General features: G+C 43.5%; 1 protein-coding gene across 1 annotated transcript in view; it reads left to right on the forward strand.

Annotated features, from left to right (window-relative positions):
• Positions 1-23,856, forward strand: part of nlgn4xa (neuroligin 4 X-linked a) — a 226,631-nt gene that overhangs the window by 197,544 nt on the left and 5,231 nt on the right. The gene's annotated exons all lie outside the window — the stretch shown is intronic.

The raw sequence follows: 23,856 nt of genomic DNA on the forward strand, positions 1-23,856 counted from the left end.
TTTTGATCTCGAAGGCATTACCCGAAAGGATGGAAGCAGGTTCAGTAGTAACTTTCAAAAGGGAATTGGGTCAATACTTGACAGGGAAATAAATTTGCAGAGCTATGGGGAAAGGGGAGTGGAGTGCAGAAAATTGGATAGCTCTTTCAAAGGGCTAGCACAGGCACAAAGGGATGAATGGCATTCTTCTGTGTTATATCATTCTATGATTCTATGGTCAGTTCATTCTACGACACTATAATGGTCGATTATTTCTAGGTCCCCGTAATGGTGGATTAATTCAAGGACCCTGTCATTGCACATTAATTCAAGGAGCCTGTAATAATAGATTAATTCTAGGTACCTGTGATGGTAGATTTATTCCAGGACTCTTTAATGGTAGATTTACTCTGGGGCAGGATTTTCCCTGTGGGCTTCTGAACCCCACTGTTAGGCTGCAATGTGGCTCAGAAGCCCACACTGTGTGGGAAACAGTCACTCAATGTGATTTTCCCAGGTGGTGGCCAATTAAAAGCCAGAGGGCAGGCTCATCATCCAATTAAGGACAGCAGATGACCAATCAGAGGCCTTCCAACTTGAAAGGAGCAGCAGGCTGCAATAAAAGGTAAGTACAAGAGAGGGTGCTTCAAAATGGAGGTACCCTCGCTCCAAATCTTTTAACTTTAAATTAAGAAGATGGGTTTTGCAGCCGGGCCACCACTGTTTGGGGGGTGGAGGTGATGGAGCCCCTCTATCGGGTAGCCTGCAGCTGCTCCTAGGCCCAGGCAGGCAGGAGGGCCTCTAGGCCTGCCTGGAGTTCTGGCTCCCCTGTGTCTGCTGCCAGGAATCTGCCTCCAGGCAGCTAAACTGGTACCTGCCCCCTGTGAGTACCTGGAGGTCGACTGGAAAATCCCAGTTGGCCTCTGCTAACAGGTCTTAATAGGCTGTTAATTTCTTGGATCAGCTACACGCTGCATGCAGGCGGGTAGCCCTGCCATCCCCCCAAGCTACCTCTGCAAAAATGGCACAGGGGCAGGACGGAGCCTGGGAACCACATGCAGGCCAGCAGCTATTTTCGGGATATGGGTGCTGGACTGGCTGGATTCAGTGAGATAAAAGGGGTTCTTTGCAGACTAGTCAGCAAGCAGGTTGACAGAGCAACAGTATGAATCTTCAAATGGAAAGTACAAAATAAATACTTTTGCATCAGACAAGAATAGACTTCCACAAATATTTAGAGAGATTAAAGCTAAACTGAAACTTAAAAGGGAGGCGCATGGTAAAGTTAGGGCAATACTGTTGCGTGTTCCTTGAACCTCTGTGTTTGAATAGACTGTACACAAGGACTGACCACTCAAGATGGGATCAGTAACAAAATATTTTTGGTTCTTTATTGATTACTGGGAAAGCAGCAATTACATTGAGAAGGTTACTGTACAGGTGAATCTTCAAGATTGCCTAACACTCAGAATCATGAATTTGGCTGGGGATGGAAGGGTAGCACGGAGGTAGAGCATGGCAATGTGTAGATCCTGACCCGTCTGCTGGCACTTGAGAGGCAATGACTTGACAATGTAGATCATACGTTTCGCTAGGCCATTGGAACGTGGGCGATGGGGTGTTGGAAATCCAGATCGTTGCTGAGCAGATTTGAGAGAATAAAAAGCTTGCGACATAGCCTGATCTTACAAGAGTAAAAGAAATGTGCTCTCTTCAGAATCTTAACAACATTTTCGTCTTTGCGTCTTAAGAAATCCCACTGCTGCCACCATATTGCATGTTCCTGGATCCTCTGTGTTTGTAAAGACTGTACACAAAGACTGATCACTCAAGATCGGAGCAGTAGCACAATATTGTGGGTTCTTTATTGATTACTGAGAGAGCAGCAATTACATTGAGATGGTCACTGTACAGGTGAATCTTCAAGACTGCCGAACACTCAGAATCACGTGGTGTGTTACATCATAGCTCTTACATGATTAACATGATCTTGTAGCCACAATTCTTAAAGGTGTACACACAAAACAAACATCGTTGAAAATCATCAGGAAGAATATGGAAAATGGAGTGGAGAGGTGAAAATCAATATTAGACGGGCTTGAAGGAAAGATGAAAAAAGGCTAGCAGATGAGAGGCAATTGTAAGGAATTTTACATATTTGTAATGTATAAGAATAAAGGTTGAATACATATTTGAAATGTAAAAGAATAAATGTAAACGATACATAGTTGAGGCGAGACTCTCATTGCTGTTTGTAGGACCTTGATCTTCACAAATTAGCATCCTACATTTCAACAATGGCTACATCTCAAGAGCACACCCTCAACCCTCGAAGATCTCTGCACTCCTCCAATTCTGCTCTCTTGTGTATCCCTGATTTTCATCACTCCACCATTGCCATCCATGCTTTCAGCTGCCTCGACCCTAAGTTCTGGAATTCCGTCCTTAAACCTCTCTAACTCTCTCTTCCCTTTCAATTAATTTCTTAAAACTTTCCTTTCTGACCAAGCTTTTGTGATAAATAAAGATATCCTTATGCAGCTCTGTGCCAAATTTCGTCTGATAATGCTTCTGTGAAGTGCTGGGATATTTTTACTATATTAAAGGTGCTATATAAATGCAAATCAATATTAGAAGGGCTTGAAGGAAAGATGAAAAAATGGCTCATGGCCTAATTTTATGAACAGGTTAGAAGTCCTTCCACCGGGACTGGAAGCGGAACCTGACCCCAGGCCGGTAGGCGGCGGCACCTTGGGGAGAGGCCACCACCGGGGCAGCTGTACAATTGCCAGTGGTGCCCACCTCCCAATGCCCAGGTGTCCTGGAAGTCAAGATAAGTTTTCTCTTTAACATTGCTGGGGCCAGGCAGGCAGGCCCTGGCAATTGGGGGTGGGTCCTTGTTTCATTGGCAGTGCCGTGGTCACTGGGGGGCCATTCCGTGGACCCTGGGGCAGCCTTAAATTAGAACCTCTCCCCCCATGAACCCACTGGGAGGATGCCAGAATTTACCTGGTGGACTCCCTATATGGTGGCGGCCCCTGCCCAGCCCGTGCTAGTAAAATGCCGGTGGTGGAGTGGGGGGGGGGGGGGGCAGAAGGTAGCCCTTATTGGGGCACTTAATTGCCTCAATTGCACAGATAATTGACAGGAAGTGGGCAGCCACATCACTGAGGTTCCCACCGCTGGTAAAATGCTGTGGCAGAGGGAAGACGTTGAGTTTCCAACTGTGCAACAGCCAACTGAGCCAACTGTGCAACAGCCCCAACAAACAAATTTCTCTGCAGCACCTGTGGAAGAGCCTGTTACTCCAGAATTGGCCTTTATAGCCACTCCAGGCGCTGCTTCACAAACCACTGACCACCTCCAGGCGCGTATCCATTGTCTCTCGAGATAAGGAGGCCCAAAAGAGAATTGCCTCAATTGCACAGATAATTGACAGGAAGTGGGCAGCCACATCACTGAGGTTCCCACCGCTGGTAAAATGCTGTGGCAGAGGGAAGACGTTGAGTTTCCCTCCCGACACCTTCCGGTGCCATTTTATCATCCCTTCCATCTCCCAGCTCATCTCACTGATGAAAGATGCAGCCTAATGGTGAAGATCATGGTTTTGCTGAGATATTAAATAAATATTTTGCTTTTTTTTTTACAAAGGATGGTGGAATAAGAACATAGATGTACCAGAGGAATATAGGGAACAACTGTCAGAGATAATTGTAGAAAATAAATTGGTCCTTTGTTCTACCATTGATCTCTGACACTGGGGATCAGTCCTGTGTTTCATTACAGTGCTCTCTCTAAAGCTTGAATAATAGCATGTCAGTGTTCAAAACTGGACACAGTAGTCAAAGGTGTGCTCTGACCAGATCTGAATTATTGCAACGTCATCCTTTTGTTTTGAACAATGAGTCTTGAACACAAATTCTCGGTTGATAATTCAGTGCTGGTACTGATGGAGTACTGCACTTTCGGATGATCCATCGTTCAGGTCTGACCTTAGACCAGGTCTTCCCTCTCAGGTGGGCATAAAAGATTCCCTGCCCCTATTTCAAAGAAGGTCAGGAGAGTTCTCCTCAATGTCCTGACCGATATTTATCTCTCAATCAACATTACTAAAAACATACTATCTGGCCTTTTATCTTGTTGCCGTTTGTGGGATTTGCTGTACACAAATTGTTTGCCTCATTTTACTACAATACAACAGTGACTGCACCTCAAATATACTTAATCGGTTGTGAAGCACTTAGAGATGTCCTGAGGTTGTGAAAGGCACTATAGAAATGTCAGTTCAACCCTTCATTCAAGGGGGATATTTGTTGCCCATAAACATCTGCCCTTCCCTGCTAGGTTTCATTTACAAGTTTGACCTATTTTCATTGAATTACTAAATCCAGGTCATTGATGTAATTTAGAAATAGAGTCAAAGAGTTATACAGCACAGAAACAGGCCCTTCGGCCCATCGTGTCTGTGCAAGCCATCAAGCACCTAACTATTCTAATCCCATTTTCCAGCACTTGGCCCGTAGCCTTGTATGCAATAATTAGGAGATTAAAACATAAGAGAGTTTAGGTTTGGGAGGGCGATAGGAAAGATAAATCATTTCACTTTAGTACAACCACAGTACATTATCTCTTGCCTGAAACAGAAAATGCTGCAAATAATCAGCAGGCCAGGCAGCACTACCAGGCCATCGTAGTGTTTTGAGTATTATTCACTGGGGCACCCTGCTCACCACATCCTCTAACGCTTTGGCCATTTAATGGATGGTTCATGCTAAAGACCTACAATGCCGAGTTCATTCTATGATTCTACAAAAGTAGGATTAGTCTAATGCCCTCTAATGGTGGCTTCATTTTATGGCCCTATAGTAATGGGTGCATTCTCTGGCCCTGTAATGATGGGTTCATTCTCTGGTACTGTAATGATAGGTTCATTCTCTTGTCCTGTAATGATGGGTTAATTCCATAGCCCTGTAATGATGGGTTAATTCTATGGCCGTTTACTGATTAGTTCATTCTATGGCCCGATAATGATGGGTTCATTCTCTGGCTCTATAATGATGCGTTCATTCTCTGGCTCTATAATGATGGACTTATTTCCTGGCCCTGTAATGATGGGTTCATTCTCTGGCCCGATAATGATGGGTTCATTTTCTGATCCTGTAATGATGGGCTCATTCTCTGGCCCTGTAATGATGGGCACATTCTCTGGCCCTGTAATGATGGTTTCATTCTCTGGCTCTGTATGATGTGTTCATTCTCTGGCCCTGTAATGATGTTTCATTCTCTGGCCCTGTAATGATGGGTTCATGCTCTGGCACTGTCATGATGACCATTCTCTGGCCCTGTAATGATATGTTCATTCTCTGGCACTGTAATGATGGCCATTCTCTGGCCCTGTAATGATGGTTCATTCTCTGGCCCTGTAATGAAGGTTCATTCTCTGGCACTGTAATGATGGGGTAATTCTCTGGTCCTGTAATGATGGGTTAATTCTCTGGCCCTGTAATGGTGGGTACATTCTCTGGCCCTGTAATGATTGGCTCATTCTATGGCCCTGTAATGATGGGTTCTTTCAATGCCCTGTAATGCTGGGCTCATTCTCCAGGAGTGTAATGGGCTCATTCTCTGTCCCTGTAATGATGGGCAAATTCTCTGGCCCTGTAATGATGTGTTAATTCTCTGGTCCTGTAATGATGGGTTCATGCTCTGGCACTGTAATGATGGCCATTCTTTGGCCCTGCAATGATGGGTCATTCTCTGGCCCTGTAATGATGGGCTCTTTCTCTGGCCCTGTAATGATGGGGTAATTCTCTGGTCCTGTAATGATGGGGTAATTCTCTGGTCCTGTAATGATGGGCTCATTCTCTGGCCCTGTAATGATGAGCTCACTCCCTGGCTCTGTAATGATGGTTTCATTCTCTGGCCCTGTAATGATTGGCTCATTCTCTGGCCCTGTAATGATGGGTTCATTCTCTGGCCCTGTAATGATGGGCTCATTCACTGGCACTGTAATGATGGGCTCATTCTCTGGCTCTGTAATGATGGGCTCATTCTCTGGCCCTGTAATGAGGGGCTCATTCTCTGGCTCTGTAATGATGGTTTCATTCTCTGGCCCTGTAATGATTTGTTCATTCTCTGGCCCTGTAATGATGGGCTCATTCACTGGCACTGTAATGATGGGCTCATTCTCTGGCCCTGTAATGAGGGGCTCATTCTCTGGCTCTGTAATGATGGGCTCATTCTCTGGCTTTGTAATGATGGGCTCATTCACTGGCACTGTAATGATGGGCTCATTCTCTGGCTCTGTAATGATGGGCTCATTCTCTGGCCCTGTAATGAGGGGCTCATTCTCTGGCTCTGTAATGATAGGCTCATTCTCTGGCTCTGTAATGAAGGGCTCATTCTCTGGCCCTGTAATGATGGGCTCATTCTCTGGCTCTGTAATGATGGGCTCATTCTCTGGCTCTGTAATGATGGGCACATTCTATGGCTCTGTAATGATGGGCTCATTCTATGGCCCTGTAATGATGGGCTCATTCTGTGGCACTGTAATGATGGCCATTTTCTGGCCCTGTAATGGTGTTCATTCTCTGTCCTGTAATGATGGGTAATTCTCTGGCCCTGTAATGGTGGACACATTCTCTGGCCCTGTAATGATTGGCTCATTCTATGGTCCTGTAATGATGGGTTCATTCTCTGGCCCTGTAATGGTGGGCACATTCTCTGGCGATGTAATGATTAGCTCATTCTATGGCCCTGTAATGATGGGTTCATTCTCTGGCACTGTAATGATGGGCTCATTCTCTGGCACTGTAATGATGGGTTCATTCTCTGGCACTGTAATGTTGGGCTCATTCTCTGGCACTGTAATGATGGGTTCATTCTCTGGCACTGTAATGATGGGTTCATTCTCTGGCACTGTAATGATGGGCTCATTCTCTGGCACTGTAATGATGGGTTCATTCTCTGGCACTGTAATGATGGGTTCATTCTCTGGCACTGTAATGATGGGCTCATTCTCTGGCACTGTAATGATGGGCTCATTCTCTGACCCTGTAATGATGGGCTCATTCTATGGCCCTGTAATGGTGGGCACATTCTCTGGCGATGTAATGATTGGCTCATTCTATGGCCCTGTAATGATGCGTTCATTCTCTGGCACTGTAATGATGGGCTCATTCTCTGGCACTGTAATGATGGGTTCATTCTCTGGTACTGTAATGATGGGCTCATTCTCTGGCACTGTAATGATGGGTTCATTCTCTGGCACTGTAATGATGGGTTCATTCTCTGGCACTGTAATGATGGGCTCATTCTCTGGCACTGTAATGATGGGCTCATTCTCTGGCACTGTAATGATGGGTTCATTCTCTGGCACTGTAATGATGGGCTCATTCTCTGGCACTGTAATGATGGGCTCATTGTCTGGCACTGTAATGATGGGTTCATTCTCTGGCTCTTTAATGATGGGTTCATTCTCTGACCCTGTAATGATGGGCTCATTCTCTGGCACTGTAATGATGGGTTCATTCTCTGGCACTGTAATGATGGTTTAATTCTCTGGCCCTCATATGGTGGGTTTATTTTCTGGCCCTGCAATGGTGGGCTCATTCTCGGACTGTTAAGTGTTGTGTTAGTGAACAGCAATCCCTCAGAGCAGCTACTCCTGTAAAATGGCAAGCATTTCCCTTCAACAGTAGTTGTGTTATCAGGATGTCTCTTTTCACCATTCCAATTTGATATGTGTGAGTAAATTGATCTTAAGTGATCTACTGTTTAATCTGTAAAATATAAAGCACTGTATTGCCACAACTCAAGCCAAACTTGAACTGACAGCTGATAGACACTTCACTGGAGAAAATCCTAAACTCTTTTCTGCTGAAGTAAACTGACATCTGTTTATATTCACCTTTGAAGCCTAGACTAATATTACACTCTGAGGCATTTTGAAGTTTTTCCGGTCCATTTGCAGATGCTGGAGCCTCAATGTATTGTTTCACAAAGTAACAGGAGGCAGACTTAAGTCTTAGGTTCCAAAGCCGACAAGTTCTTGATTGCCACTGCTGGTATGAGGAGATCCTGCACTTCTACTTACGAAATAAAGCAGAAAAAAAGTAAGGACATAGAGATTTTAGTAACAGGAAAATGGCATTTCAAATTGAGAGATTTCAAACTGGAGAATTACATCGAACTTTGCTCATGCAATTGGGCAGGATTTAAACTAACTGGGGAGGGGTGTGGGAACCAGAAGATATTAGACAGGAATACCAAGGTGCACGTAATACTAGGAGGCATAGATAGCACTAGAGTAGGGAATAGTAAGTCAGAGTAAGGGAGAAAGTAATAAAGTCTAAATCAGGGTTAATGTCCATATATGAATGCATGGAGTATTGTTAATAAGATTGGTGAGTTACAGGTGCAGATTTATAGAATCATAGAAGGTTTAAGGCACAGAAAGAGGCCTCTTGGCCCATTGTGTCTGTGCCAGCCGAAAAACGATCCATACATTCTAATCCCACCTTCCAGTATTTCGTCCATAGCCCTGCACATTATGGCACTTGAGGTGCATATCCAGACTCCTTTTGAATGAGTTGAGGGCTTCTGCCTCAACTACGCTTTCAGGCAGTGAGTTCCAGACCATCACCACCCTCTTGGTGAAAAACTTTTTCCTTATCTCCCCTTGAATTTTTCTACCAATCGCTTTAAATCTATGCCCCCTTGTCACTGACCTCTCTGCTAAGGTGAATCGACCCTTCACCTCCACTCTATCCAGGCCCCTCAAAATGTTGTACATTTCAATCAGATCTCCCCTCAGCCTTCTTTGTTCCAAAGAGAACAACCCCAGCCTATCCAATCTTTCCTTATAGCTGCATTTTTCCAGTCCTGGCAACGTCCTCGTAAATCTCCTCTGTACCATCTCTAGTGCAATTACATCATTTCTGTAATGAGGTGACCAGAACTGCACACAGTACTCAAGTTGTGGCCTAACCAATGAGTTATACAGTTCCAGCATAACCTCTATACCTCAGCTAATAAAGAAAAGGATTCCATATGCCTTCTTAACCACCTTATCGACCTGTCCTGCTATCTTCAGGGATCTGTGGACATTCACTCCAAGGTCCCTCACTTCCTTTATAGTTCTTAGTATTTTCCCATTAATCATGTATTCCTTTGCCTTGTTTGACCTCATCAAATGCATCATCTCACACTTCACCATTTGCCACTTTTCTGCCCATCTGACCAGACCATCAATATTTTCCTGCAGCCTACAGCTATCCTCTTCAGTATCTACCACACAGCCAATCTTTGTGTCATCTGTAAACCTCTTGATCATACCCCTCACATTTATGCCCAAATCGTTAATATATACCACAAAAAGCAGGGGACCCAGTGCTAAGTCCTGCGGAATGCCACTGGAAACAGCCCTCCAGTCGCAAAAACACCCGTCAACAATTACCCTTTGTTTCCTGCCATTGAGCCAATTTTGTATCTACCTTGCTGCAGTTCCCTGGATCCCATATGATTTTATTTTTTTAACCAGTCTGCCATGTGAGACCTTGTCAAAAGCCTTACTAAAATCCATGCAAACCACATCAACTGCACTGCCCTCATCTATCTTCCTTGTTACTTCTTCAAAAAATTCAATCAAGTTGGTTAGACAAGATCTTTCCTTAACAAATCCATGCTGACTATCCTTGTTTTATCTGTGCCTTTCTAAGTGGCAGTTTATCCTGTCTCTCAAAATAGATTCCAATAATTTTCCCACTACTGAGGTTAGACTGACTGGCCTGTAATTATTGAGTTTATCCCTTGCTCACCTTTTAAACAGAGGTATAACATTAGCAGTTCTCCAATCCTCCGGCACCACACCTCTATCCAGTGAGGACTGGAAAATGATGGTCAGACCTTCTGCTATTTCCTCTCTTGCTTCTTTTAACAGCCTGGGGTACATTTCATCTGACCCTGGTGATTTAGCAACTTTCAAGGATGCTAATCCCATTAATGCTGCCTCTCTCCCTATGTTTGTCACATCCAATACTTCACGCTCTTCCTCCTTAACTACAATATCTGCATCGCACCCCCCCCCCCCCCCCATCTTTTCTGAAGACATGCACAAAATATATATATATTTTTTTAGAGATACAGCACTGAAACAGGCCCTTCGGCCCACCGAGTCTGTGCCGACCATCAACCACCCATTTATACTAATCCTACACTGATTCCATATTCCTACCACATCCCCACCTGTCCCTACATTTCCCTACCACCTACCTATACTAGGGGCAATTTTATAATGGCCAATTTACCTATCAACCTGCAAGTCTTTGGCATGTGGGAGGAAACCGGAGCACCCGGAGGAAACCCATGCAGACACAGGGAGAACTTGCAAACTTCACACAGGCAGTACCCAGAACTGAACCCGGGTCGCTGGAGCTGTGAGGCTGCGGTGCTAACCACTGCGCCACTGTGCCGCCCTTTGCGCCACTGTGCCGCCCTTATTCATCAAGAACAATACCAACATCTTCCGCCCCAACACGTAGGTTAACTTTTTGGTCTTTTATGGGCCCTACTCTCTCCTTAGTTGCCCTCTTACTCTTAATGTATTGATAAAATATCTTTGGGTTCACCTTGACTTTGCTTGCCAATATTCTTTCATGCCCTCTCTTTGATTTCCTATTTTCCTTTTTGATTTCACCCCTCCACTTTCTATACTCCTCTCGGCTTTCTGTTGTATTGAATTCTCAGTGTCAGACATAACCTTTCCTTTTCTGTCTTATCTTACCCAGTAAGCTCCTTGATATTTATGGGGCTCTAGATTTGGCCATCTTACCCTTTTTTTTTGTTGGAACATGTTTACCCTGAACCCCTTGAATTTCCCCTTTGAATGCCTCCAATTGTCCTGACACGTAGCTGTTTCCAGTCCACTTTTGCTAAATCACTCCTCAGTTTAGTAAAATTGGCCTTGCCCTAATTGAGAACTTTAACTCCTGTTCTATCTCTGTCCTTTTCCATAATTATTTTAAAACTGACTAAATTATGATCACTACCACCAAAATACTCTCGCACTGCCACTCCTTCCACCTGTCCATCTTCACTTCCTAAAATTAAGTCTAAAACTGTGCCCTCTCTTGTTGGACTTGTTACTTATTGGCCAAAAAAATTCTCCTGAACACACCTCAAGAATTCTGCTCACTCAATTCATTTCACACTGAAATTATCCCAGTTAATATTGGGGTAGTTAAAATCCCCTACTATTACTGCCCTATCGTTTATGCACTGCTTAGAGATTTGCCTACATATCTACTCTTCTATCTCCCTCTGACTGTTTGAGCCTCTATAATACACTCCCAACAGTGTGATTGCCCCTTTTTTGTTCCTTAGCTCAATCCATATGGCCTCATTTGATGAACCTTCCAACATATCATCCCCCCTCACAGCTGTAATAGTTTCCTTGACCAAAATTGCCACTCCCCCTCCTTTCTTATTCCCCTCCCGATCACATCTGAAAACCCTGTAACCAGGAACGTTGAGCTGCCATTCCTGTCCCTCCTTAAGCCATGTTTCTGTAATAGCTATGATATCATACTGCCACATGTCTATCTGTGCCCTCAGATCATTTGCTTTATTTGCTATACTCCTTGCATTGTAATAGATACCCTTGAGCACTGCCAAACTCTTTAAAAAAAAATTCTAACCTTTGTTTCCTCTGTCTTCCAGACTCATCCATTAATTTTCTGTCTTCCATTTTCATTTCTGCTTTTGTCCCAGCTGAGCCTACCTTCAGGTCCCCATCCCCCTGCCAAACTAGTTTAAACTCTCCCAACAACACTAGCAAAATGTCCCGCAAGGAACTCAGTCCCGGATCTGTTCAGCTCCCAACTCCCCTAGAGCCGGTCCCAATGTCCCATGAATCTAAAGCCCTCCCTCCTGCACTATCTTTCCAGCCACGCATTCACCTGTCTTCTATTTCTATACTTATTTGTGTGTGGAACTGGGAGTAATCCGGAGATGAGGTTTTGAGGTTCTGCTTGCTAATTTCTTACTCAGCTCCCTAAAATCTGACTGCAGGACCACATCCCTCTTTCTACCTATGTCGTTGGTTCTGATGTGGACCACGACTGCTGGCTGTTCACCCTCTTCCTTCAGGATGCTCTGCAGCCGCTCAGTGACATCCTTGACCCTGTCACCAGGGAGGCAACACATCATAATATAAAAGCAAAATACTGCAGATGCTGGAAATCTTAAATAAAAACAAGAAATGCTGGAAATACTCAGCAGGTCTGGCAGCATCTGTGGAGAGACTAGCAGAGTTAACGTTTCAGATCAGTGACCTTTCATCAGAACAGGTCAATTTGTATTTGTTGAGGGACATATGTTTGATACATCAACCAAAAGTCACATTAAGATCATCATGTATTGCCATAGTCAAACCTGGACAATTGTGTACAGTCCTGATTGCTGTGCTACAACATGGATAATTAGCCATAACTGGCAAATACTGATGAAGGGTCACTGACTTGAAACGTTAACTCTGCTTCTCTGTCCACAGATGCTGCCAGAACTGCTGAGTATTTCCAGCAATTCTGTATTTATTTTAGGCAACACACCATGCTGGATTCATGTATGCGGCCACAGAAATGCCTGTCTGTTCCCATGACTATTGAATCACCTATCACTATGACTCCTTCAGTCTTCCCTGTACTGCCCCCCACCACCCGACACCCCCCCCCACCCCCCACCGGCTCCGCCCATGCAACTGTGCCGCCCGTGGTGCCATGGACTTGGCTCTGGCTGTACTCCTCAGGTGAAGCAGCACTTTGCTCAGTATTCGGAACTGAATACCTGTTGGAGGGTGAGATGCACTCAGGGGTCTCCTGCACTACCTGCCTGTTTCTTTTTGACTGCCTGTCGGTCACCCATTCCCTGTCTACCTGCATACTCTTAAGCTGCAGGGTGATCACATCTATAAATGTGCTGTCCACGTAGCTCTCATCCTCACAAATGCACCGTGATGTCGTCAGCTGCTGCTCAAGTTCCAAAACTCAGAGCTCAAGCTGCTGCAATTGATAACACTTTCTGCACAAATAGTTATCCAGGATAGGGGAAGCAACCTGGAGCTCCCACATAGCACAGAAGGTGCACTCTTGAGATTGAAGCAACCCTGCCATTCCTTTATTCATTAGTTGACCCTTTGCTACTGCTAAAAAAAAAGAAATTTTACCAATATAGATTGACATGTGGAAATATGCTGTTGCGGCTATAACAGAGACCTGGATCAAAGAAGGCAGGACTAGGTGTTCAATATTCCTGGATACAAGGTGTTCAGGAAAGATAAAAAAAGGAAGAAAAGTGCGGGGAGTGGTGGTATTGATTAAGGAGAGCTTTGCAGAGCTCGAGAGAGAAGATATCCATGAGGGGTCAAAGATGGAACCTACTTGGCTAGAGCTAAGGAACAAAAAGGTGAAATTGCATTGCTCGATGTAGTCTACAGGCCACCAACTAGTGGAAAGGATGAAGAGGAACAAATTTGCAAGGAAATTACAGAGAGGTGCAAGAATTATAGAGTAGTTATAATGGGGGACTTTAATTATCCAAATATAGATTTGGATAGCAGTAGTGTAAAGGGCAGAGAGGTTTCCTAGAGTGTGTTCAGGAAGGTTTTCTACAGCACTATGTTTCCAGTCCAATGAGAGGGGAGGCACTGCTGGACCTGGTTCTTGGGAATGAAGTTGTCCAAATGGATCAAATAGCAGTAGGAGAACATTTAGGTGACAGTGATCATTGAATCATAAGGTTTAGGTTGGTTATGGAAAAGGACAAAGAACAATTCATGGTAAGAATAATTAACTAGGGAAAGCCAACTTCAATGGGGTAAAAATGGATCTGCACCGAATAAATTGGAATGAAAGATTGGAAGGAGAAACAGTGGCTGAACGTTGGGCTACCTTCAAAGAAGAGATAGTTCGGGCACAGTCAAGGTATATTCTCTCAAAGGGGAAAGGTAGGGCAAATAAATCCAGCACTCCCTGGATAACAAAAGAGATAGAGATGAAGATGAAGAAGAAAAGTGTGTTTATGACAGGTGTCAGGTAGATAATACAATGGAGAACCAGGCTGAAGATAGATGGTTCAGAGGGGAAGTGAAAAAGCAAATAAGAGAAGCATAGAGTGAGTATGAAAAGAGACTGGCAGCTAACATAAAAGGGAATCTCAAAGTCTGCTATAGGCATATAAATAGTAAAAGGGTGGTAAAAGGTGCAGAAAGGCCAATTAGGGACCAAAAGGGGGATTTCCACATTGAGGCAGGGGAATAGCTGACATATTATGTGAATACTTTGCATCTGCCTTTAACAAGGAAGAAGATGCAACCCAGGGCACAGTGAAAGAGGAGGTAATTAATATACTAGAAGGATATAAAATTGATAAGGAGGAGATATTAGCTGGGCTGTTTATACTTAAAGCTGATAAAACATCAGGACCAGATGAGATGCATCCAAGGATACTGATGGAAGTGAGAGTGGAAATTGTGGAGGCACTGACCATAATTTTCCAGTCTTGCTTAGACTCGGGGAGGTGCCAGAGGACTGAAGAATTGCAGATTTTACACCCTTGTTCAAAAAAGCATGTAAAGATAAGCCAGCAACAACAGGCCAGTCAGTTTAACTTTGGTTGAGAGGAAACCTCTAGAAACAATAATTTGGGACCAAATTAATAGTCATATGGACAAATGCGGGTTAATTAAGAAAAGACAGCATGGATTTCTTAAGGGAAAAAAATGTTTAACTAACTTTCGACCATTTTTTGAAGAGGTCACAGAGGGTTGATGAGGGCAATGCTGTTGATGTGGTGTACATGGACTTCGAAAAGGCATTTGCTAAAGTGCCGCACAACAGACCTGTGAGCAAAATTATAGTTCATGGAATAAAAGGGGCAGTAGCAACATGATACGAAATTGGCTGAGTGACAGGAAACAGGGAGTAGTGGTTAATAGATGTTGTTGGGCTGCAGGAAGGTTTGTAATGGAGTTCTCCAGGGGTCAGTGTTGGGACCCTTGCTTTTCCTGATATATATTAATGACCTAGACCTTCATGTGCAGGGCACAATTTCAAAATTTGCGATGATACAAAATTTGGAACAATTGTGAACTGTGAGGAAGATAGTGTAGAATTTCAAAAGGACATAGACAAGTTGGTGGAATGGGTGAAGATGAAGTTCAATATGGAGAAATCTGAAGTCATTCATTTTGGTAAGTAGTGCATGGAGAGACAATATAAGATAAAGGCTACAACTCTAAAAGGGGTGCAAGAGCAGAGAGACCTGGGTGTATATGTGCATAAGTCATTGAAGATAGTAGGACAGGTTGAGAGAGCGGTTAATAAAGCATACGGTATCCTAGGCATTTTTAATCGGAGCATAGAGTACAAGAGCAAGGAGGTTATGTCAAGCTTGTATAAGACACTAGTTTAGCCTCAGCTGGAGTATAGCATCCAGTCTGGGCACGCACTTTAGGAAAGATGTGAAGGCTTTGCAGAGAATACAGAAAAGATTCACGAGATGGTTCCAGGGATGAGAAACTTCAGGTATGAAGACAGATTGGAGAAGTTGGGACTGTTTTCCTTAGAGAAGAGAAGGTTGAGAGGAGATTTGATAGAGGTATTCAAAATCATGAGGGGTCTGGACAGAGTAGGTAGGGAGAAACAGTTCCCCACTCATAAAAGGATTGAGATTGAGAGGGCATAGATTTAAAGTGATAGGCAAAAGAAGCAAAAGCAACATGAGGGAAAACGTCTTAATGCAGCGAGTGGTCTAGAGTGCACTGCCTGAGAGTGTGGTGGGGGCAGGTATTCAAAAGGTCATTAGACTGATATCTGAAAAGGAAGAATGTGCAGGTCATGGGGAGAAGGCAGGGGAATGGCATGAGGTGAATTGCTCATGTGGAGAACCAGTGCAGACACGATGGGCCGAATGGCCTCCTGTGCTGTAACAATTCTGTGATTCTCTGGTTACAGCATAGAAACAAGGCATTCAGCTCAACTGGTATATGCTGGTGTTTATGCTCCATACGAGCCTCCTTACTTCATCTAATCCTATCAGCATAATCTTCTATCCCTTGGCCCTTATGTATTTATCTAGTTTGACCTTAAATGCATCTACACTATTCACCTCAACCACTCCACGTGGTAGTGAGCTTTGCATGATAACCACTCTCTGGGTGAAGATGCTTTTCTTGAATTTCTTACTGGATTTATTCATGACAATATCATATTGATGATCCCTAGTTTTGTACGTCCCGTCACAAGTAGAGACATCTTCATTGCTGTGCTCATGTGAGTACCCAACACTAGCACCAGTCGCTCCTCAGTCAGGTATACCATGGATCCTTCCCAATCCCCAACTTCAGAATAATCCCTACTGCATCAGCGTGAAGTTTCCATTCCCCACATCTGCTAACAGTACAGGTAAAGTTTACAAATCTGTGATACTGAGGAATGCCTGTTGTGTGTATGTGTGTACATAGAATTTATTGCTTAGAAACAGGCCATTTGGCCCAGCTAGTGTATGCCTGTGTTTATGCTCTACATGAGCCTCCACAAACCCTACTTCATCTAACCCTATCAACATGTCCTTCTATTCATTTCCCTCATATACTTACCTAACTTCCCCTTAAATGCATCTAAGACTTTCACCTCAACCACTCCATGTGGTAGCGACCTCCACAGTCTCACCACTCTCTGGGTAAAAGAAAAACATGAGGTTGTTAATAATAGGCCTTGTGATTATTTTCTTCATGTTGGCCCCCATGTTTTGGCTGTTCACAGTCTATATCAATGATTTTGACGTGGGGAGCAAATGTAATATTTTCAAGTGTGCTGATGACACAAAACTAGGTCGGAATGTGAGTTGTGAGGAGGATGCAAAGCGGCTTCAAGGGGATTTAGACAGGCTAAGTTAGTGGGCAGGAGCATGGCAGATGGAATATAATATGGAAAAATGTGAAGTTGTCCACTTTGGTAGGAAAAACAGAAATGCAGAGTATTTCTTAAATGATGAAAGATTGGCAAGTGTTGATGTCCAAAGAAACCTGGGTGTCCTTGCTCATAAGTCACTGAAAGTTAACATACAGGTGCAGCAAGCAATTAGGAAGGCAAATGGTATGTTGGCCTTTATTGCAAGAGAGTTTGAGTACAGGGGTAAAGAAGTCTTGCTGCAATTGAGATCGTACAGTGCCTTGATTTTTATTTCAGCTTCATCACCAGGTACCAGAGAAATAAACTTCTGAGTTTATTGGTAGTGCTTGTGATTTTCCAATGGGCCCAGTGTCAGGTAAGATAGTACATTCTCGGGGAATTACCCCTTGCTTCATAGGAACATAGGATGTAGGAGCAGGAGTATTGTGTACAGTTTTGTCTCCTTACATTAGGAAGGATATACTTGCCATACAGGGAATGCAACAAACGTTCACCAGACTGATCCCTGGGATGGTGGGATTGTCCTATGAGGAGAGATTGAGGAGACTGGGTCTGTATTTCCTAGAGTTTAGAAGAATGAGAGGTGATCTCACAAAACTCTTATAGGGCTCGACAAGATAGATGCAGGGGGGTCCAGAACCAGGGGACACAGTTTCAGAATAAGAGGTAGGCCATTTAAGATTGAGATGAGGCAGAATTTCTTCACTCAGAGGGTGGTGAATCTATGGAATTCTCTACTCCAGAGGGCTGTGGAGGCTCAGTCATAGAGTATATTCAAGACAGAGATCGATGGATTTCTAGATATTAAAGATATCAAGGGATATGGGGATAGTGCAGGAAAATGATGTTGAGGTAGGAGATCGGCTGTGATCTAGTTGAATGGTGGAGCAGGCCCGAGGGGCCGAATGGCCTACTCCTGCTCCTATATCCGATGTTCCTATGATGTGAGGGGTAAATCCCTGAGAATGTACTAACTTACCCGATACCAGCACCCATTTGAAAAATCACAAGCGCTCAATAAACTCAGAAGTTTATTTCTCCAGTATCTGGTGATGAAGTTGAAATATAAAGAACAGCTATAAAGGTTGGAAATAATAGAAACACACAAAACATTGGAGATTCACAGCAGGTGATACAGCATCTGAGAGAGGAAGATAGGTCTGTATAATCCTTTTGTTTCAGATGCTGATAGACGAGCAGTGTTTAACTTTTCCTATGCCTAAAAGATTTGGCCAAATTTTTATCCCTGAAAATGCTGTCCTTTTAATTTTTCCAAAAGGAATTGCTGCACAAAGTATTCACATATAATATATCAAATATTTAATTGCTTTTACGCAAAATTTTCTATACAGTATGGTTGTGCTCCTGCATGGGACCTTGATTGACAGAAGTGCACAATTGACAAAAGTGTTAAGTGATCTATCTGCACCACTCGTGCACCCATCAAGTGGACTGCTTTGTCAGGAGCAGGATCTTCCTAAAGTCAGCCTCAAGTACTTTTTTGTGTGAACACTTAGGCGGAGGCTCAAGGCCCATAGTTAAGTACGCCACTGAAAGGACTAGGAGAGAAACTGAGGTAAATCATGAAATAATGGAGAGGTGACCATAACTTTGAATTTTTATACATGATTGGAAAAGAGGGAGGGCATTCTGGAGTTTCACAGTTTGGGGGTCCTGGGAAAGAATGCTATGAAATAGGAGAAAGTGTGTTGAGAATGACAGGAGGAGAATGAGCATATAGAATGGGACTTTGTTCGCTGGAGGCTAAAATGAAACGGAATGTTATTTGAATTTATTTGTTGTGTAAATACAATCTATGCAAAACCCTTCAAGTGAAAACACTGTAACACCCACCGGTTGAGTGAAACGGGTAACCACAGTGAGAACTTGTCCAGAGGTAGTTCAATCTACAAAAATATTACAAAAAGGATGGGAGTTAGAATATTAGAACACAAGAAAAAAAGAGAATTAGGCCATTCGGCCCCTCAAGCCTACTCCTCCATTCAATGAGTCCATGGCTGATCTTTGACCTGAACACCACTTTCTCATTCGATCCCCATAATCCATGATTCCCCTAGTATCCAAAAATCTATTATTTTCAGCTTTGATTATACTCAACGACTGAGCATCCACAGCTCTCCGGGGTAAAGAATTCCAAAGATTCTTAATCCTTTCGTGAAGAAATTTCTCATCATCTCAGTCCGAAATGGCGGACCCCTTATCCTGAGACTATGCCCCCAGTTCTAGACCCTCCAGCCAGTGTAATCAACTTCTCAGCATCTGCTCTGTTAAGCCCCCTCAGAATCTTATACATGTCAATGAGATCACCTCTCATCCTACTAAACTCCAGGGAATGTGTGTCAATCTCTCCTCGTAGAGCAAACCTCTTATCTCAGGAATCAATGAGGTCCAGCTGCGATGGGGCCCACTGTTGAGTAGGCTGGCAGTGAATAGGGGAAAGCCAATTAAAAACTGCAAACATGGAACCGTCATAATAATACAATCCCCATTACTTGCACGGCTGCATTTGTTTGAATGTGATTTGCATGGTCCCTATGCAATGGTCAGTTTAATGAGTTCGCACAATTACTGTAATTAGCCAGAATATTGCAGACAATTATTCAATAAATTAAACAAGGGTTTGATAGGGTAGATGTAGAGATGTTTCCACTTGCAGGTGAGATCAAAACTGAGGATCATAATTATAAGATTCTTTCTTTCTTTTGGGCCTCCTTATCTCGAGAGACAATGGATACGCGCCTGGAGGTGGTCAGTGGTTTGTGAAGCAGCGCCTGGAGTGGCTATAAAGGCCAATTCTGGAGTGACAGGCTCTTCCACAGGTGCTGCAGAGAAATTTGTTTGTTGGGGCTGTTGCACAGTTGGCTCTCCCCTTGCGCCTCTGTCTTTTTTCCTGCCAACTACTAAGTCTCTTCGACTCGCCACAATTTAGCCCTGTCTTTATGGCTGCCCGCCAGCTCTGGCGAATGCTGGCAACTGACTCCCACGACTTGTGATCAATGTCACACGATTTCATGTCGCGTTTGCAGACGTCTTTATAACGGAGACATGGACGGCCGGTGGGTCTGATACCAGTGGCGAGCTCGCTGTACAATGTGTCTTTGGGGATCCTGATAGTCACTAATAAATCAAATAGGGAATTCAGGAAAGCCTTCTTTAATGGTAAGACAATGGACTCATTAGCACAGGAGGTAGCTGAGGTGAAGAGCATAGATGCGGACAAGGGGAAGCTAGATAAGCACATAAAGGAGAAAGAAATAGAAGGATATGCTGATGGAGTTAGATGAATCATAGAATGGGTACAGCACAGAAGGAGACCATTCAGCCCATCAAGTCCGTGATGGCTCTTTGCTAGAGCAGTTCAGCTAGTTCCACTCTCTTGTCCTTTTCCCGTAACCCTGCAAATTTTTTTTATCTTCAGGTGCTTATTCAATTCCCCTTGAAAGCCACAGGTGAGTCTCCATCCACCACCTTTTCAAGCAGTGACCACTTGCTCCATGAAAATCTTTTTCCTCATGTTGCCTTTGGTTCTTTTGCCAATCACCTTAGCGTCCTCTGGTTCTCGATCCTTCTGCCAACGGGAACAGTTTCTCTCTATCTATTCTGTCCACACCCCTCATGATTTTGAACACCTCTATCAAATCCACTCTCAACCTTCGCTTTAAGGAGAACAGCCCCAGCTTCTCCAATCTATCCATGTAACTGAGGTCCCTCATCACTGAAATCATTCTCAGAAATCTTTTCTGCACCCTCTCCAAGGCCTTCATATTTTTCCTAAAGCACGGTGCCCAGAATTGCACACTGTACTCCAGCAGAGGCCAAACCTGTGTTTTATAAAGGTTCATCATAGTTTCTTTGCTTTTGTATTCTATGCCTTTATTTATAAAGCTTAGTACATCTTTTTAACCACTTTTTCAACCTGCCCTGCCACCTTCAATGATTTGTGCATATGTACACCCCCCCCGCCCCCGATCTTTCTGCTCCTGCACCTACTTTAGAATTGTATCCTTTAGTTTATATTGCCTTTGCTCATTCTTCCTACCAAAATGTATAACTTCACATTTCTCTGCATTAAGTTTCATCCATCACATGTTTGCCCATTCCACTAGTCTGTCTATGTCTTCTTGGAGTCGATCACTATCCTCCTTGCAATTCACAATACTTCCAAGTTTTGTGTCATGTGTAAATTTTAAGTTGTGCTTTGTACACCCAAGTCAAGTCATTAATATATATCAAGAAAAAGTAGTGGTCCTAGAACTAACCCCTGGGGAACACCACTGTATACCTTCCTCCAGTCCGAGAATCAACCGTTTACCACTACTCTGTTTCCTGTCATTCAGCCAACTTCGTATCCATTCAACCACTGTCCCTTTTATTCCATGGGCTCAACCTTTCTGGCAAGCGTTTCTTGTGGCACTTTATACCTTTTGGAAGCCCATATACACCACATTAGGAACATAGGAGAAGTAGACCATTCAGCCCATCGAGCCTGCCCCACCATTCAATATGAACATGGCTGATCATCCACTTCAATGCCACACTATCCCCATATCCCCTAATGTCATTGGTATTTAGAAATCTGCCAATCTCTGCTTTAAACTTACTCAATGACTGAGCTTCCACAGCCCACTGGGGTAGAGAATTCCAAAGATTCACAACCTCTGAGTAAAGAAATTTCTCCTCATCTCTGTCCTAAGCAGCTTCCCCCTTATTGTGAAATTGTGTCCCCTGGTTTTGAACTCCCCAACCAGGGGAAACATCTTAGCTATGTTACTCTCTTCAACACTCTCTGCAACCTCATCAAAATACTCAATCAAGTTACGTAAACACAATTTGTCTTTAACAAATCTGTGCTAGCTTTCCTTAATTAATTCACCCTTGTCTAAGTGATTGTTAATTTTGTCCTGGATTATTATTTCTAAAAGCTTTCCCACCACCAGGGTTAAACTGACTGACCCATAGTTGCAATATTTATCCTTGCAAACTTTCTTCAACAAAGGTGTAACATGTGCAATTCTCCAATCCTCTGACACCACCCCTGTATCCAAGGAGGATTGGAAGATTATGACCACTACTTCTGCAATTTCTGCCCTTACTTCCTCAGCATCTTATGGTGATTTATTAACTTTAAGTACAGCCAGCTTTTCTAACATCTCCTCTTTATCTATTTTAGCCCATCCAGTGTCTCAACTACCTCCTCTTTCACTCTGACTTTGACAACATCTTCTTCCTTGGTAAAGACAGATGCAAAGTACTCATTTAGTACCTCAGCCATGGCCTCGGCCTCCATGCTGGTTCCCTTTCTGGTTCCTAATCAGCCCCACCTCTCCTCTTACTGCGCGTTTACTATTCATAGAAGAGTTTTGGAATCCCTTTTATGTTCGCTGCCAGCTTCTTTCATACTCTCTTTTTTCCTCTCTTATTTCCCTTTTCACTGTCCCTCTGAACTTTCTGTATTCAGCCTGGTTTGCACTTGCATTATCAACCTGCCACATTCACCCTTTCTCTGCTTCATCTTACTCTCTATCTCTTTTGTCATCCAGGGAATGTTGGCTTTGGTTGCCCTACTTTTCTCCCTCATGGGAGTGTACCTTGACTGTACCCAAACTATCTCCTCTTTAAAGGCAACCCATTGTTCCGTTATTGTTTTTCTTGCCAATCTTTGGTTCCAATTTAACTTGGACAGGTCTGTTCTCAACCCACTGAAATTGGCCCTCCTCCAATTAAATATTTTACTCTGTAGATTGCTCCTTGTCTTTTTCTACAGCTAATCTAAACCTTATGATATTATGATCACTGTTCCCTACTGACGCTTGATCCATTTGACCCAGCTCATTACCCAGAACCAGATCCAGCAAAGCCTCCTTCCTCATTGGATCAGAAACATACTGATGAAGAGAATTGTCCTGAATGCACTTCAGAAACTCTTCTCCCTCTATGCCCTTTATGCTATTCCTATACCACTTTTATTAAGATAATTTAAGTCCTTCATTATGACCATACTGACGTTCCTGCACCTTTCTGTAATTTCCCTGCAAATTTGCTCCTCTATATCTTTCCCACTAGTTGGTGGTCTATAGAATACACCCAGTAGTGTAACGGCAGTTCTATTGTTTCTTAGCTCTAATGAAATAGATGCTGTCCTTGACTGCTCCTGGACATCCTCTCTCTCCAACACTGTAATATTCTCCTTAATTAATCATTGCAGTCACCCATTCGCCTTTCTTTCCTTCCATATTTTTCTTGAACACCTTGTGTCTTGGGATATTTAATACCCAGTCCTGCTTCTTTTTGATCCAGGTCTCCGTTACCGCCATAACATCATAGTCCCATATGGCTATTTGTGCCTGCAGCTCACCGATCTTATTTACCACAGTCCATACATTTACCTACGTGCATTGTAAACCTGTTAGATCTTACTGTATTTCCTCTTAGTCTGCCCCCACGTAGTACTTTACTATTTCTTACACTAGTGCTATCTGTCTCTCCAAATCCTTTGTACACCTTGTTTGTCTTTACTGTTGCTACATCCTGGTTCCCATCCCCCTGCCAAGTTAAGTTAAACCCTCCCCAGCAGCACGACCAAACCGCACTGTTCCCAGCTCTGTTGGTTGCAATCTGTCTGGTCAGTACAGGTTCCACCTCCTTCAGAATTGGTCCCAATGTTCCAGGAATCTAAAGCCCTTCCTCCTGCACCAACTCTCTGGCTACGCATTCATTGCTCTATCATCCTATTTTATACTCACTAATGCTTGGCATTGCGAGTAATCTACCCTTGAGATCCTGCTTGCTAGTTTCCTTCCTAGATCCCTAAAATCTGCCTGTCGGACCTCACCTTTCTACCTACCTATACCATTGGTACTAATATGGACCACAACCTCTGACTGTG

This window comes from Heterodontus francisci, chromosome 6 (assembly GCF_036365525.1).
Source record: "Heterodontus francisci isolate sHetFra1 chromosome 6, sHetFra1.hap1, whole genome shotgun sequence".
Lineage (NCBI taxonomy): Eukaryota > Metazoa > Chordata > Chondrichthyes > Heterodontiformes > Heterodontidae > Heterodontus > Heterodontus francisci.